Source organism: Arachis hypogaea, chromosome 2 (genome assembly GCF_003086295.3).
Source record: "Arachis hypogaea cultivar Tifrunner chromosome 2, arahy.Tifrunner.gnm2.J5K5, whole genome shotgun sequence".
Classification (NCBI taxonomy): Eukaryota; Viridiplantae; Streptophyta; class Magnoliopsida; order Fabales; family Fabaceae; genus Arachis; species Arachis hypogaea.
Window position 1 is genome coordinate 51736457 of NC_092037.1, and position 12024 is coordinate 51748480.

The window sequence follows — 12024 nt, forward strand, 5'->3', positions numbered from 1 at the left end:
GGAAAGGGAGTGTGCTCGTCGATGCGTACGCGTGATGTACGCGTGTGCGTGGGTTGGAATTGTGCCAAAGGCATAGAATGGGCACAAAATGGGTACAACTCTCTGGAAAACGTATGGGGGCATGTTGGCGCATCGACGCGTACGCGTGCCTGCCCCTTTTTTTTTTCAGAATCACTAAAATAGAGCTTAAAATACTCCTAACACTCTCTATAACCCAAAACTAATTAAAATGAAATTAAACAACAACAATATTGGTTTTTCAAAAAATTTTCAAGTACAAAACTAACAAACCTTGTAATACAAGCAACATGCAATTCAAGGACAAAGTGCAATTTAACCAAACTAACAACTAAGGCATTAAAACAAGAATATTCAAAGAAGAGAAACTACCTACAATAGCAACTCAAATCACTCATTGATTATATCTACAAGAGAATATAAGGAAGTTACCATGGTGGGGTGTCTCCCACCTAGCACTTTTAGTTTATGTCCTTAAGTTGGACATTTGGTGGAGTCCTTGCTATGGTGGCTTATGCTTGAATTCATCCTTGAATCCCCACTAATGTTTGCATCTCCAATGTTCACCAGGATCCCAAAATTAGGCGCATAAAGCCTTCAAGTAAGCGTAAGTAAATGACAAGGCCTCAAGAGTTTTGATTGTTGAAATGAATTCCGGGGTCCCAAACCTTATTCTTGCACCCATCTTCTTGTTGACTACCATAGTTAAATCTGGGTGATAAGGCTTGTGAATTCTCAATTAAGCATCCAAACATTCTCCTAGACCCTTGCAATTTGGTTCTACACCAACCATTACTATTCAACTTTGAGCATGCGACCATCCTGAACTTAGAGTGAGGTTTCCAACCACTACACAACTCTCTCCTACTCTTAATTCCACAAAGAGCTCTAAGTTGACCATCATTTTCAATCAAACCATATTCAAGTGAGAAAGTAAAGTTTAGGGATAAGAGATTTACCCACTTGAATGAAAGAATGGATGGTGATGGCTTGGGGAGAGATATTTTCAACGGCTTTATAAGCTCCACTCCTTGTGTTCTTCTTTGATGACTTCTGCCTCTTGACAACTTCTTTCAACTTCTCCTTGCTTGAAAAATTCTTCCAACTCCTCCTCATCAATAATTAAATCAAACTTGGGAGGCTGTGTAAAGTCCACTTCAACATCAATTTCACATTCATTGGAAGAGTCTTCAACAAGGTCACCAATTGGTGTAGAGTTGTCTTTAATGACCTCAAATTCATGCTCAATGGGGATGGATTCAATTTTAGATAAAAATTCATCAATGATTGAATCCATCTCTTGATCAACCTCTTCAAATTCTCCAACTATGATATGCCTTGGAGGTTGTACACCATCCTCAACATCAATATTAAGCTTCTTGGATGGAGGTTCTTAAGATTCCCATGGTGGTTCCGCATCTCCTAAGTCTTCAACCAGTTCTTCCTCTTCTTCAACAATCATGGATTCCTCCAATTGTTCCAATACAAAATTCCCTTCCTTATTCTCCACCGGAGCTTCTAATCTCTCCTTCATGCTACACTATTCTATTGATTCTTTGCATGTAGCCACGGAAGTGCTTTGAGCGCATAAGAATCGTGAGACCGAAGCGTTTACTACCTTGGTTAAGGTGGCCATGACTTCTAGTATATCCCTTTTCATCTCTTCTTGCCTTTGAAGGAATAGAGTGAGAGAATCATCCATTGGGGCTTGGGGTGGATAGGAGGGCTCATTATTTTGGAGAAAGGATTTATAATAGAAAGGTGGTTCTTCTTGATGGAAATATGACAGTAAGGTGTATTGAGGTGGTTCTTGGGAGTATTGATATTGGAATGTGGGTAGTTTTATAGGTTTTCTCTCATAATGGTCACAAGGATGAGGCAAAGGTGGTTGGTTTTGTGATGGACGAGGGTCATAAGAAGGTATTTAGTGAAAAGGAGCTTGTGAGTATGCTTGAAGGCTATGTTGAGGGTGAGGTTCATGGGCATATGGTGGGGCTTGTTGGTAACTACAAGGGGGTTCACCATAGCCATTAGATTGATATGCATAAGGATTGGAGTTGTACCTATACGAAATTGGAGGAGGTTGTTGCCATGAAGCTTGAGCATATGCTTGAGGCTCCTCCCATCCTTGATTATTTCATCCTTGATGCATATTCTCATTGTAATCTTCACTTCCCACAACATGGTTGTAACCAAACTCATAGCCAAAAGGATGAGAATTCAGAGTGAAAATAGAAAATAAAAACAAGAACTAATAAGAACAAGAAAATCAAATCCTAAAACTAGCAAGAGCTAACAAAGAAACAAAAGGCAAACATATTCATAATATTCACATATATACAATAACTAATAACAAGCGCACATTTGCAAATCCCTGGCAACGGCGCCATTTTGATGAGTGGATTTTTGATGGTATAGAATTTCACAAATGAATTCTCGTTGCAAGTTTAGTTTCTAAACCAACAAACAATCCTCTCATGCAAAAACTTGGTTGTCACAAGTAACAAACCCCTATAAAAATAACCAAAGTATTCAAACCTCGGGTCGTCTTTCAAAGGAATTGTAGGGAAGTGTTCTTGTTATTGGTTATGAGATGTATATTTTAGGGTTTTGATAAGAGACATGAAAGACAAATGGCAAGAAAGCAAATGGAACTCAAATGATAAAAAGCTCTTGGCAAGGTATGAGAATTAGAAGTCATATCCTCATTATCATCATCAAAGGTGCAAGAATAGCCCATTATTCCCACTTAGTCAACCTCTAACTATGGAAAGTAAAGTGGATAAATCAACTTGAGTCCACAAGTCCTAGTCAACTCCTAAGGAAAGACTAGAGTTAGTGTTATTCAAGTCAATTAGCAACTTCTAATTATCAATCAACAAAAGAGTTTGATAACTCAAGAGTCTCCAATTACTCAACCAAAGCCAAGAGGAGAAAAATCTACTCTAACATCCTTCCAAGCATTTGTCAAACACTTGGAAGGCATAAAAGGAAAGCAAAGTTAAATTGCAAGAGAAATAAATCTACAACTACTCAATTGCAAGGAAATTAACAACAAATCAATCAACAATAAAGGAACTCAATACATAAATTGCATTAAAAGAAAATACGAGAAACAAGAGTGCATCAACCTAAAAGTAAAGAATTACAAGAATTAAATGCTAAACTAGAAAAACCAAAGGTGGAGGAACAAGGAATTGTGAAAGAAAAGCAAATCAAAGCATGAATTAAACCTAGATCTAAGAAATCCTAATCTACATCTAACCTAATTCTAGAGAGAAGAGAGAGCTTCTCTCTCTAGAAACTAACTAAAGCATTCCCTCCAAAATTCAATTATGACTCCCCCCTCCACTTCTCCTGATTTCTGCATGTAATAAGCTCAGAAACTAAGTTGGATTTGGGCTTGGGAAGCCCAGAATTCGCCCCTAGTGTTTTCACTTTAATGAAGTCACGTGCGAGTATCGACGCGTACGCGTGGGTCACGCGTACGCATCAATGGCATTTTCTATCCACACGTACACGTCTATCACGCGTACGCGTCACCATGTGACTTCACTTTCTACGCGTGCGCGTCTTCTGCGCGTTCGCGTCGATCTCAGCATCCCAAATCCTTGTTTCTTTATGGATTCTCCACTTTGCATGATTTTCTCTTCAATCCTTTGATCCATTCCTAGCCTTTTCAACCTGAATTCACTAACAAATAAATCAAGGCATCTAGTGGAATCAAAGGGAATTCAAAATTAACAAATTAAAGGCCTAAAAAGCATGTTTTCACACTTAAGCACAAATTAAGGAAGAATCATGAAACCATGCCATTTCATTCAATAAATGTGGGAAAAGTGGATAAAATCCACCTAAATTCAGCACAAAATGTACAACGAAATAGTGGTGCATCAAATCTCCCCACACTTAAACCAAGCATGTCCTCATGCTTAATCAAGAAAGAGATAAAGGTTATCAACATTTATTCAATGTAAACTAATTAAATTCAATCTATCTAAATACAACTACCTAAATGCATGCAACCACTTGGTCAAAATAATTCAATCCCCAAGAAAACATATATAAGCACACAAGGGCTAAAGGTCTTAGCAACCAAATCAAACCACAATTGAATTGAGTTAGAATTGAAGGCCCAAAACTGGCGTTTAACGCCAGCCTCTTGCCCTATTCATCAGGCATCCAACACCCAAGGGAGGAGAGACCAGCATTCAACGCCCAAGAAGGACCCCCTAGCCAGCGTTCAATGCCCTAGAGGCCTCTTAGCACGTGGATCTCAATTAAGCTCAGCCCAAACACTCACCAAGTGGGTCCTAGAAGTGGATTTTCACACTAAAAGACTGTTTTACCCTTCTTATATAATCCTTAGTCATTAGTCTAGTACTTATTTGAGAAATTTTACACTTTTCAGGGGATCTTCTACCACTTTACACATTTTGCATTGTATTTTCTATCAGTATAAGTCTCTAAACCTCCTAGGTTGAGGAGAGGAGCTCTGCTGAGTTTTATGGATTAATAAAAGTACTACTATTCTATTTCAATTCGTGTTTGATTCTCTATTTTAAGATGTACCTTCGTTCTTCATCCTTATGAATGCGTTAAACTGGCATAAGGTTATCTCATTCTACATGAGTTCAGAGTGAGTCTTTCATCGGACAATGATGAACCACTAGCTTGATTATACATATCTTAGATGGCTAATCTACGACTTTGTTGGGGACTTCTCGAGACACTAGTTCAGCCGAGGTATGGGGAGATTAGGGTCTTTGTGGTAGAGGCTAGAACCCAAGGCATAGCATTCTTTGATCCGAAAGATTCAACCTTGTCTATGGCATTTTGAGTAGGATCACTAAGGGGAATGGACTGCAGGAGCTTCACCCTCAATCAGACTAGATGCACACTAACCCTGGTGTTCTGCTCTGGAGGAGAATCGGCGACCTCTCAAGAAAGGCGTTGATCAGATACAGGATGCCATAGAAGAAATCATTCACAGTTGGAGTAGATAGTAAGATCGGATTAATCCAGAAGAACAAAGCATATCCAAGCCTTAACCATCTTCATATCATTGCATTCACCATCTACTGAGTAACGTTTTATATATTTTACTTTTATGCTTTTAAACAACTAACCAACTTTTCTATCCGCCTGACTAAGATCTACAAGATAACCATAGCTTGCTTCAAATCACAATCCTCGTGGGATCGACCCTGACTCACTCAGGTATTACTTGGACGACCTAGTGCACTTGCTGGTTCAGTTGTGCGAAGTGTAATTTCACGCACCAATCAATTAAACATAATTTATCAAATAGGCAAATCAAAACAATTAAGCACACTCAAACAATAGCAAATAAATGCAGTATGATGCATGCCTGTCCTACATGCCATGAATTCACGTGTCAGTTACTTTGCTAGAATCTAACATATCCGGTAGCTAACCCAGATATCATCCTCTTGAAAACTGGTGAGCAGTACACCACCACGATCCCCACCATTTCGAAAGGTACATGACCACAATCCTCGTAAGATTTTCAATTGAAAACACACACTCCTGGGTGGTAAATAACCACGATCCCTACCATTTGTGAGTGGTACACCACCAAGATCCCCACAGACATTGCGACACCGGACAAGCAATACACCACCACGATCTTTGCCAGGTCAAAACTCACATTCAAAATCACAACTTTCTTAAAATCTTGACATAGAGCAAGTAAGACTAAGCCATAACCTTTGCGTACTGCCCAAGTGTTTCAAATATCAAAATCTTTTGTTAAAAACAATTCGAATGCATTTCTCTTTCATAAAGCTCCTTTTCACCAGAACAAAAGTCTCAAATTAACTTCAACAATCCATTCTTTTAATTCCGTTTAAAAATCCCAAAATATATAACTCTCAAAGTTTTATAAAAATTTTGACAGCATCTCCTCTAAACCATTTATCAAACTCTTCCCAACCAAACCATTTATCAAACTCTTCTCAACTATTTTCAGTTTTAAATCATTTCAAAATCAAACCAGAATAGGTTAAGTGTGAGTTTAAATAATGTGGGCTTTGGCCCGGTGAAGCTTGATTCAATTGTTTTAGCCCGTTGGCTCAACTTTAGGTCAAAACCTTTAAGATTAGTGCTTTAATTCGTATCCTAATTATTTTTTACTTTCCCAAATTATAAATTTCTAATTCTTTAATCCTCTTTATTTATAATTAATTTATTAATTATTTGGCATTTGTCGGGGTTTTACAGGTTCATCTTTTACAAGTAAAAGGTATGCATAATTTAGTTATAATAGAACATTATCATTCAAAGGGAAATCAGTTTTCAATATCAAAGAAAAACCTTCATGTAAGGATTTAGTGTGTGAAATAGCAGAGCAATTGGCAAAAAAGATAGCATATCATTTCCAATAAACAATACCAATACCAATCTTAAAGTAGTGTGTTGTTCGTTGTTTTTGGATATAGCATGGAAAGAGTGAACTCAAATTAGTACTACCAGAACAGTCACACTATGAAAGAGAATAAGAGGCTAAGGAAGAAAGCACAACTTTTCAACCAAGATAATCTGCTCTCTGAACTTAAGCAGAAACTTTCAAAGGCTAACAACAACACCACCAATGATAATCCTAGCACCATTCTTGATCTCAGTGTTGGATCAACCTTATCCTCTCATCAGAAAAAACCTTCCAGTTCTAGAAATTAATTAATTAATTAATTAACAAATTAAGAGGCTCACTACAAGAAAATAGAACATTTGTAACAAAAAATTTGTATCAATTTTAAAATTATTACAAAAAATAGTTTTTTGTAATAATAATTAATGATTGTTACAAAAGAATAATGTTTTGTAACAACATTACAAATTGTTACATAATATGATAATATTTTGTAACAACCTGTTTTATTTTGTTACAAATTATGTTAGTTTTTGTAACGAGATGGTGTTTCGTTACAAAATATTCTAATATTTTGTAACAAAAAAAAAGAAGTTGCAAAAATTTGAAATATTTTGTAACAATTTTTTTTGTTTCAAAAACTCCAATTGTTTGTAACAAAAAATTAATTTGTCACAAAATTCAATATTGTTTGTAACAAGTTAATTATTTGTCACAAAATATAAGTATATTTTATAACAATTTTTTTTAAATGTTAAACACTTTAAGAGTAAAAAAAATTGTGTATGTAACTTTTTCAAAATAATTTTATTTTGTTTCAAAAATTAAAATTTTTTACATACTATTTGTATTCATTAACCGCTAGCTATAACATCCAGTATTTTTAAAAATCTAAATATAAATAAATTGTGATTTTATCTTATTAAGTTTAAACTTTATAATTTTAGAAATTATTTTATTAGAAATAATTAAATAGATTTGGAGATAATGAAGAGTTAAATAATTTAAATTAAATAATTGATATTTCGGATTTAAACTGTACTTTATAAAGTATAATTAATATATTTATTTTATATAATTTAAATTAAAAATAATTATTAAAACTAAATAATATATTAATAAATTATATTCTTAAATATTTTTAATAAAATACATTTAATTTTAAAATTATTATTACATTATTTAATTTTATCAAAATATCTATTTTATCTATTTTTTTATAAAAACAACCTTAAATTCCCAAAAAAAAAATCCTTAATTTTCAATTACAAATCCTAACCCTAATCCCTCTTTCCCCTTTAACCTAACACACACAACACAGAAAACATAGAAAAGCGGAGAAATAGCTGCGCCAGGAAAAGGAAGAGAGGAGAAGGGGGATGTCGCTCACGGAAAAGGGGACTGCTGCCGCCGTCACATGCCTCGCCATTACCGTCGATTTTGCCGGGAGAAGATGCGTGGAAAGAAGAGCCGTGGGTCAGGCCAGAGATCGCCGAGGGGGAGAGAGCTGCCGTTGCGTCTACTGCAGGCTCGCCATCGTCGCCATCATGGAGCACCAGGAGGCCGTCACCGGTGCGAGCTCGCGGAGGGAGAGAGGGGTACAAAAATGTTCAATTTTCATGTCTTAGTTTTTTTTTGTTCTTGTTTTAATGTTTCACATTTTTCTTAAGGCATTAATTTGTTATATGTTTTGTTTGCTTTCTCAATGACCATAAACTTGTGTACAAGGCTGGATCTACTTTCTATGTTTGTTGTCATTATTGTTTTTTCTTCTTCTATTTGTACTGAGATGTTGATTAGCACAAACCCTTGTTGATTCTTTGTGAAAAGCCTCTTATGAGATTAGAAAACTTGGCCCCCTTTCTTTTTCCAGCTGAGTTAATGTTAGAAACCATTGAAAAAATAGGGAATAGATTAGGTGATTAGGAGCAAGAAAATAAGTTGTTGCATTTGGTTTTCCAATATGTAAAATTATAGTTCAAATTCTATCTATGTTTGAAATAATATCGATGGTGGTATCTAGTGGATGTGGATCAAGTTAAGTAGTGTAATTTTCCCCATTCATTGCATATATTGAACGTCTTTCTTTTATATTGGGGTTTAGAATCAGGAGAATTGTAATTAGATGAAAATAAAGCTTCTACAGAGAAAAAAAAAATAAAATAAGACTCAAAACACCTTCCCAGGTTATGGCCTTGGAGAAATTTTATAACGGTACAAGTTCATTTAATTTTGTTTGTTTTTAATTGTCTGTGAATGTTAATGCATCTTTCTATTGACTAATTTAGTGATTTTTGAGGAATTGCTTTTTACCTTTATTTCCAGAGCACAAATATCCCATGGAGGAAATGAAACAAGATCTTGCTGAAGAGTTAGGGTTGACTAAGAAGCAAATTTCTGGATGGTTTTGCCACAAAAGGTTAAAAGATAAACGGTTGTTGAAAGATGAAGCCTTTGCTCCCATTCCCTCTTGTCATGAAAGATGATGATGCCATTTCCCCAAATCTCAATGAAAATGACATTTCATTTTGTTCTCTTTGTAATTTTGAGGTTAGAATCTTAGTTGCATACTATGTGCTTACCATTTAATCACAAGTGAGTGCTCTTTTCGGTCCCTGATCATTTATCTAAATCCCCAACCATTCAAGTAATTGGTCTAAGCGGTCCTTGATACATAGCAGGTTAGACTAATTATCGGTTAGAATCTCAGTTGTCCTTCAGGCAAGTCGAAGGATTCGATCACCATTACAAAGTGTGTAATAAATGAATTTTTGTGTTGAATTAAAATCTAGCGTTGTAAATAAAACTGTTATTATTAGACTAGCTAGTCTTTCTGTGTTGGAATTTTTCAATTCTCTTTACTTTTTTAATATTATTAAGATGTAGTGCTTATGGTGTGTTGCAGTGATTGAATAACTGTGTTGAAAAAATGAACTACAGAACATTCTTTCTTCTTATGATTTTCATCTTATTAATGGTTTGTACTTAACTCATCGCTCAGGATTTTACACTATCTTTCAATTTCAGAACCAAAATTTAAAATAAAAAGGGTGTTTTAATTACATGAATTAATTATGTTCCAATATTATTGTCTTGTTACGTGTACAGCTTATCATTAAAGGAGGAACCGCAATTGCTGTGTTTATCAGGTGCTTTGCTGATAAAAGAGGAATGGTAAAGGAGCTTCATAGGAAGCTTCATGTAGAATTTCCAAGAGAAGTTCTTGCCACCATATGTATAATATAGTTAACTCAAATGTTTTAGGAATTTCTATAGTATGTTGTGAGAAGCTTGAAAATTGGATTTAACATTAATTTTGACTTGCATCGGACTTGCTGGAATGATAATACATGTGCTACTTCTTTTGTTGACTACTTATATTTCAACAGCACTAGGACAACTTTTCTTCTTTCATATGGTTCTGATACGAAAGGTACTAATCTTTGCTTTTAAATTATCTTGTACTCCCTCTCTGACTATGAATGACTTTTAACATTGTAGCACAAGAATTAAGAAATCGTTAATTGACTCAATTATGGAAAATATATTTAGTATATGTTGGGAGAAGTGAAGGGAGCCTTGGAGCAACGATTGTGTTGTTTCCATGTCACCTCAGGTCATAGGTTCAAGCTGTAGAATCACCTATTGATGTAATTATTAGGTTAGGTTGCCTATACTGCACTTATAGGTGCGCCTCTTCCCGGATCCTGCATTAACGCGGGATACTTGTTCATCGGGATGTCTATATATGTTGGGAGAAGTGATTTATCTTCTTAAGGGATCCTTCTAAACATTCTAGTAATGCCTAGTTGAAGGTACAAAATTGTTATGAAAAAGTCAAGTATATTTGTTATAAAGATTTTGGTGAAAATTGTGTTTTGTAATGAGTGTTTGACAATTGATATTTATATATATTTAATAAATTTGTTCACTAAGCTATGATTGAATTGTGATTAGTTAGCCCAAGTTTATATATTGAATTGTTAATTCTTGATAATTTGTATTTTTGATTGGCTATTTTTGAACTCTGAGAATATATTCTTAAGGAATTAGTTAATTTTAACTTCTAAGTTCTAAATTTTTATTCGGATAAAGATAGTGTTATGTGTTATTTTTTAATTTTGGTTTTCATTGTTTATATTTGCAGGGGTACAAAATTAATGCCAACATGCTAGACTTTATATTGACTAAAATATGCTAGAAGAGTCAAGAATTATAAATTCGATATGATACAATTTTATGTTAGGAAAAAGTTGTGTTTAGTTGAATTTGTATAAATTATTTTATTGTAAAAGAATCTTAATGACATGTAAGATATTTTAATTATCTATATTATTATATATCATATAAATGTTGAGTTAGTGGGATTAGAAAATTAATTGATATATCAATTATTTAATTAAATGTTTTAAAATCAACTTTCTATTTTTGTAACTAAGAGTAAAAAATGTTACAAAAGTAAGTAGTATTTTGTAACAAAATATTATGACACAAAAATCTAAATTGTTACGAAAAATATTTTAAAGGTAAAAAAGTGTTATCACTTTCGTAATAAATTTTGGTTTTTGTATTAAAAAAAATTGTTACAAAATATTACTTTGAATTGTAACAGTTCCTTTTTTTGTTACAAAAAAAAAATTTGTAAAGGAACATACTACAACAAGCCCCTTTTATTGTTACAAAATCCTTTTATTTTAAAATTTTGATTTTTTGTAACAAAGTTTTTTATTATAAATATTGTTTTTTCTTGTAGTAGCTTTTTTTTTTCTTTTTTAGGGATACATAACCAACACTAGCATGCATTTTCCCTGTCAGAGATACTATCTTCTTGTTATATCTCAATGCATTCATCATATCTTTTGTGTTAGTGGTTCGGTTCAGATATGCATGTGAATTCTTGATGTTTCTATTATGTTGATGGAAAGAAAAATAATATATAATTATAACGCTTTGTGTTTCTCTCATATCTCTATCTATTCTACTACCATTTATGTCTTGAATCTGATTATTATTCTGATTCAATTTGTAACAAGATTTTTCTTAAACTAAATTATTAATCAGATTAAGAGATCAGATAGGTAATGCAGCAACTTCTTATTACTTCTCTTAGAAACAAAAGGCATTGCTAAAAACTTACTTTTGAAAGAAGATAAAGATGATTTATCAAACTCTATCCAAAAGGACTGCTTATCATAGAAATGTTATTCCCATATATAATTTAGAAAAAGATAGAAACTTTGATAAATTATAAACACATGGACAGTAAAAACAATTTTTCATGAGTGTAGTTTCATAAGCCAAGGCATAACTTTCTAACACTTCCATTAGTCATCATCTATATTAAAAAGTAATATAAAATCCAAAAACTTTATCAAGCACGTTAAGAAAGAAAATAAAGAAAGAACAAAAATGGAGATATGGAAGAAGCATGATAAGCCAAGGCCTAAGTTGGGATTGTAGTTAAAAGTACAGACTACCAAAGCTTACTTTCTTTTCTACCCATTTTCATCTTATGACAATCAATATACCAATATTAAGGCCTTTTCTAAGCTTAAGCAAGTGGTTCCTTTGAAATCCGCTAAAGATAAAAGTTTCAATAAAATTCAACTAATACC

The 12024-nt window shown here is 33.7% G+C and overlaps 1 non-coding gene across 1 annotated transcript; it reads left to right on the forward strand.

Moving 5' to 3' along the window:
• Positions 1–7659: 7659 nt before the first annotated feature.
• Positions 7660–9253, forward strand: LOC112744107 (uncharacterized). The gene is made up of 2 exons (XR_011872795.1): positions 7660–8007; positions 8735–9253. It is a non-coding gene; the product is annotated as an uncharacterized protein (transcript).
• Positions 9254–12024: the final 2771 nt, after the last annotated feature.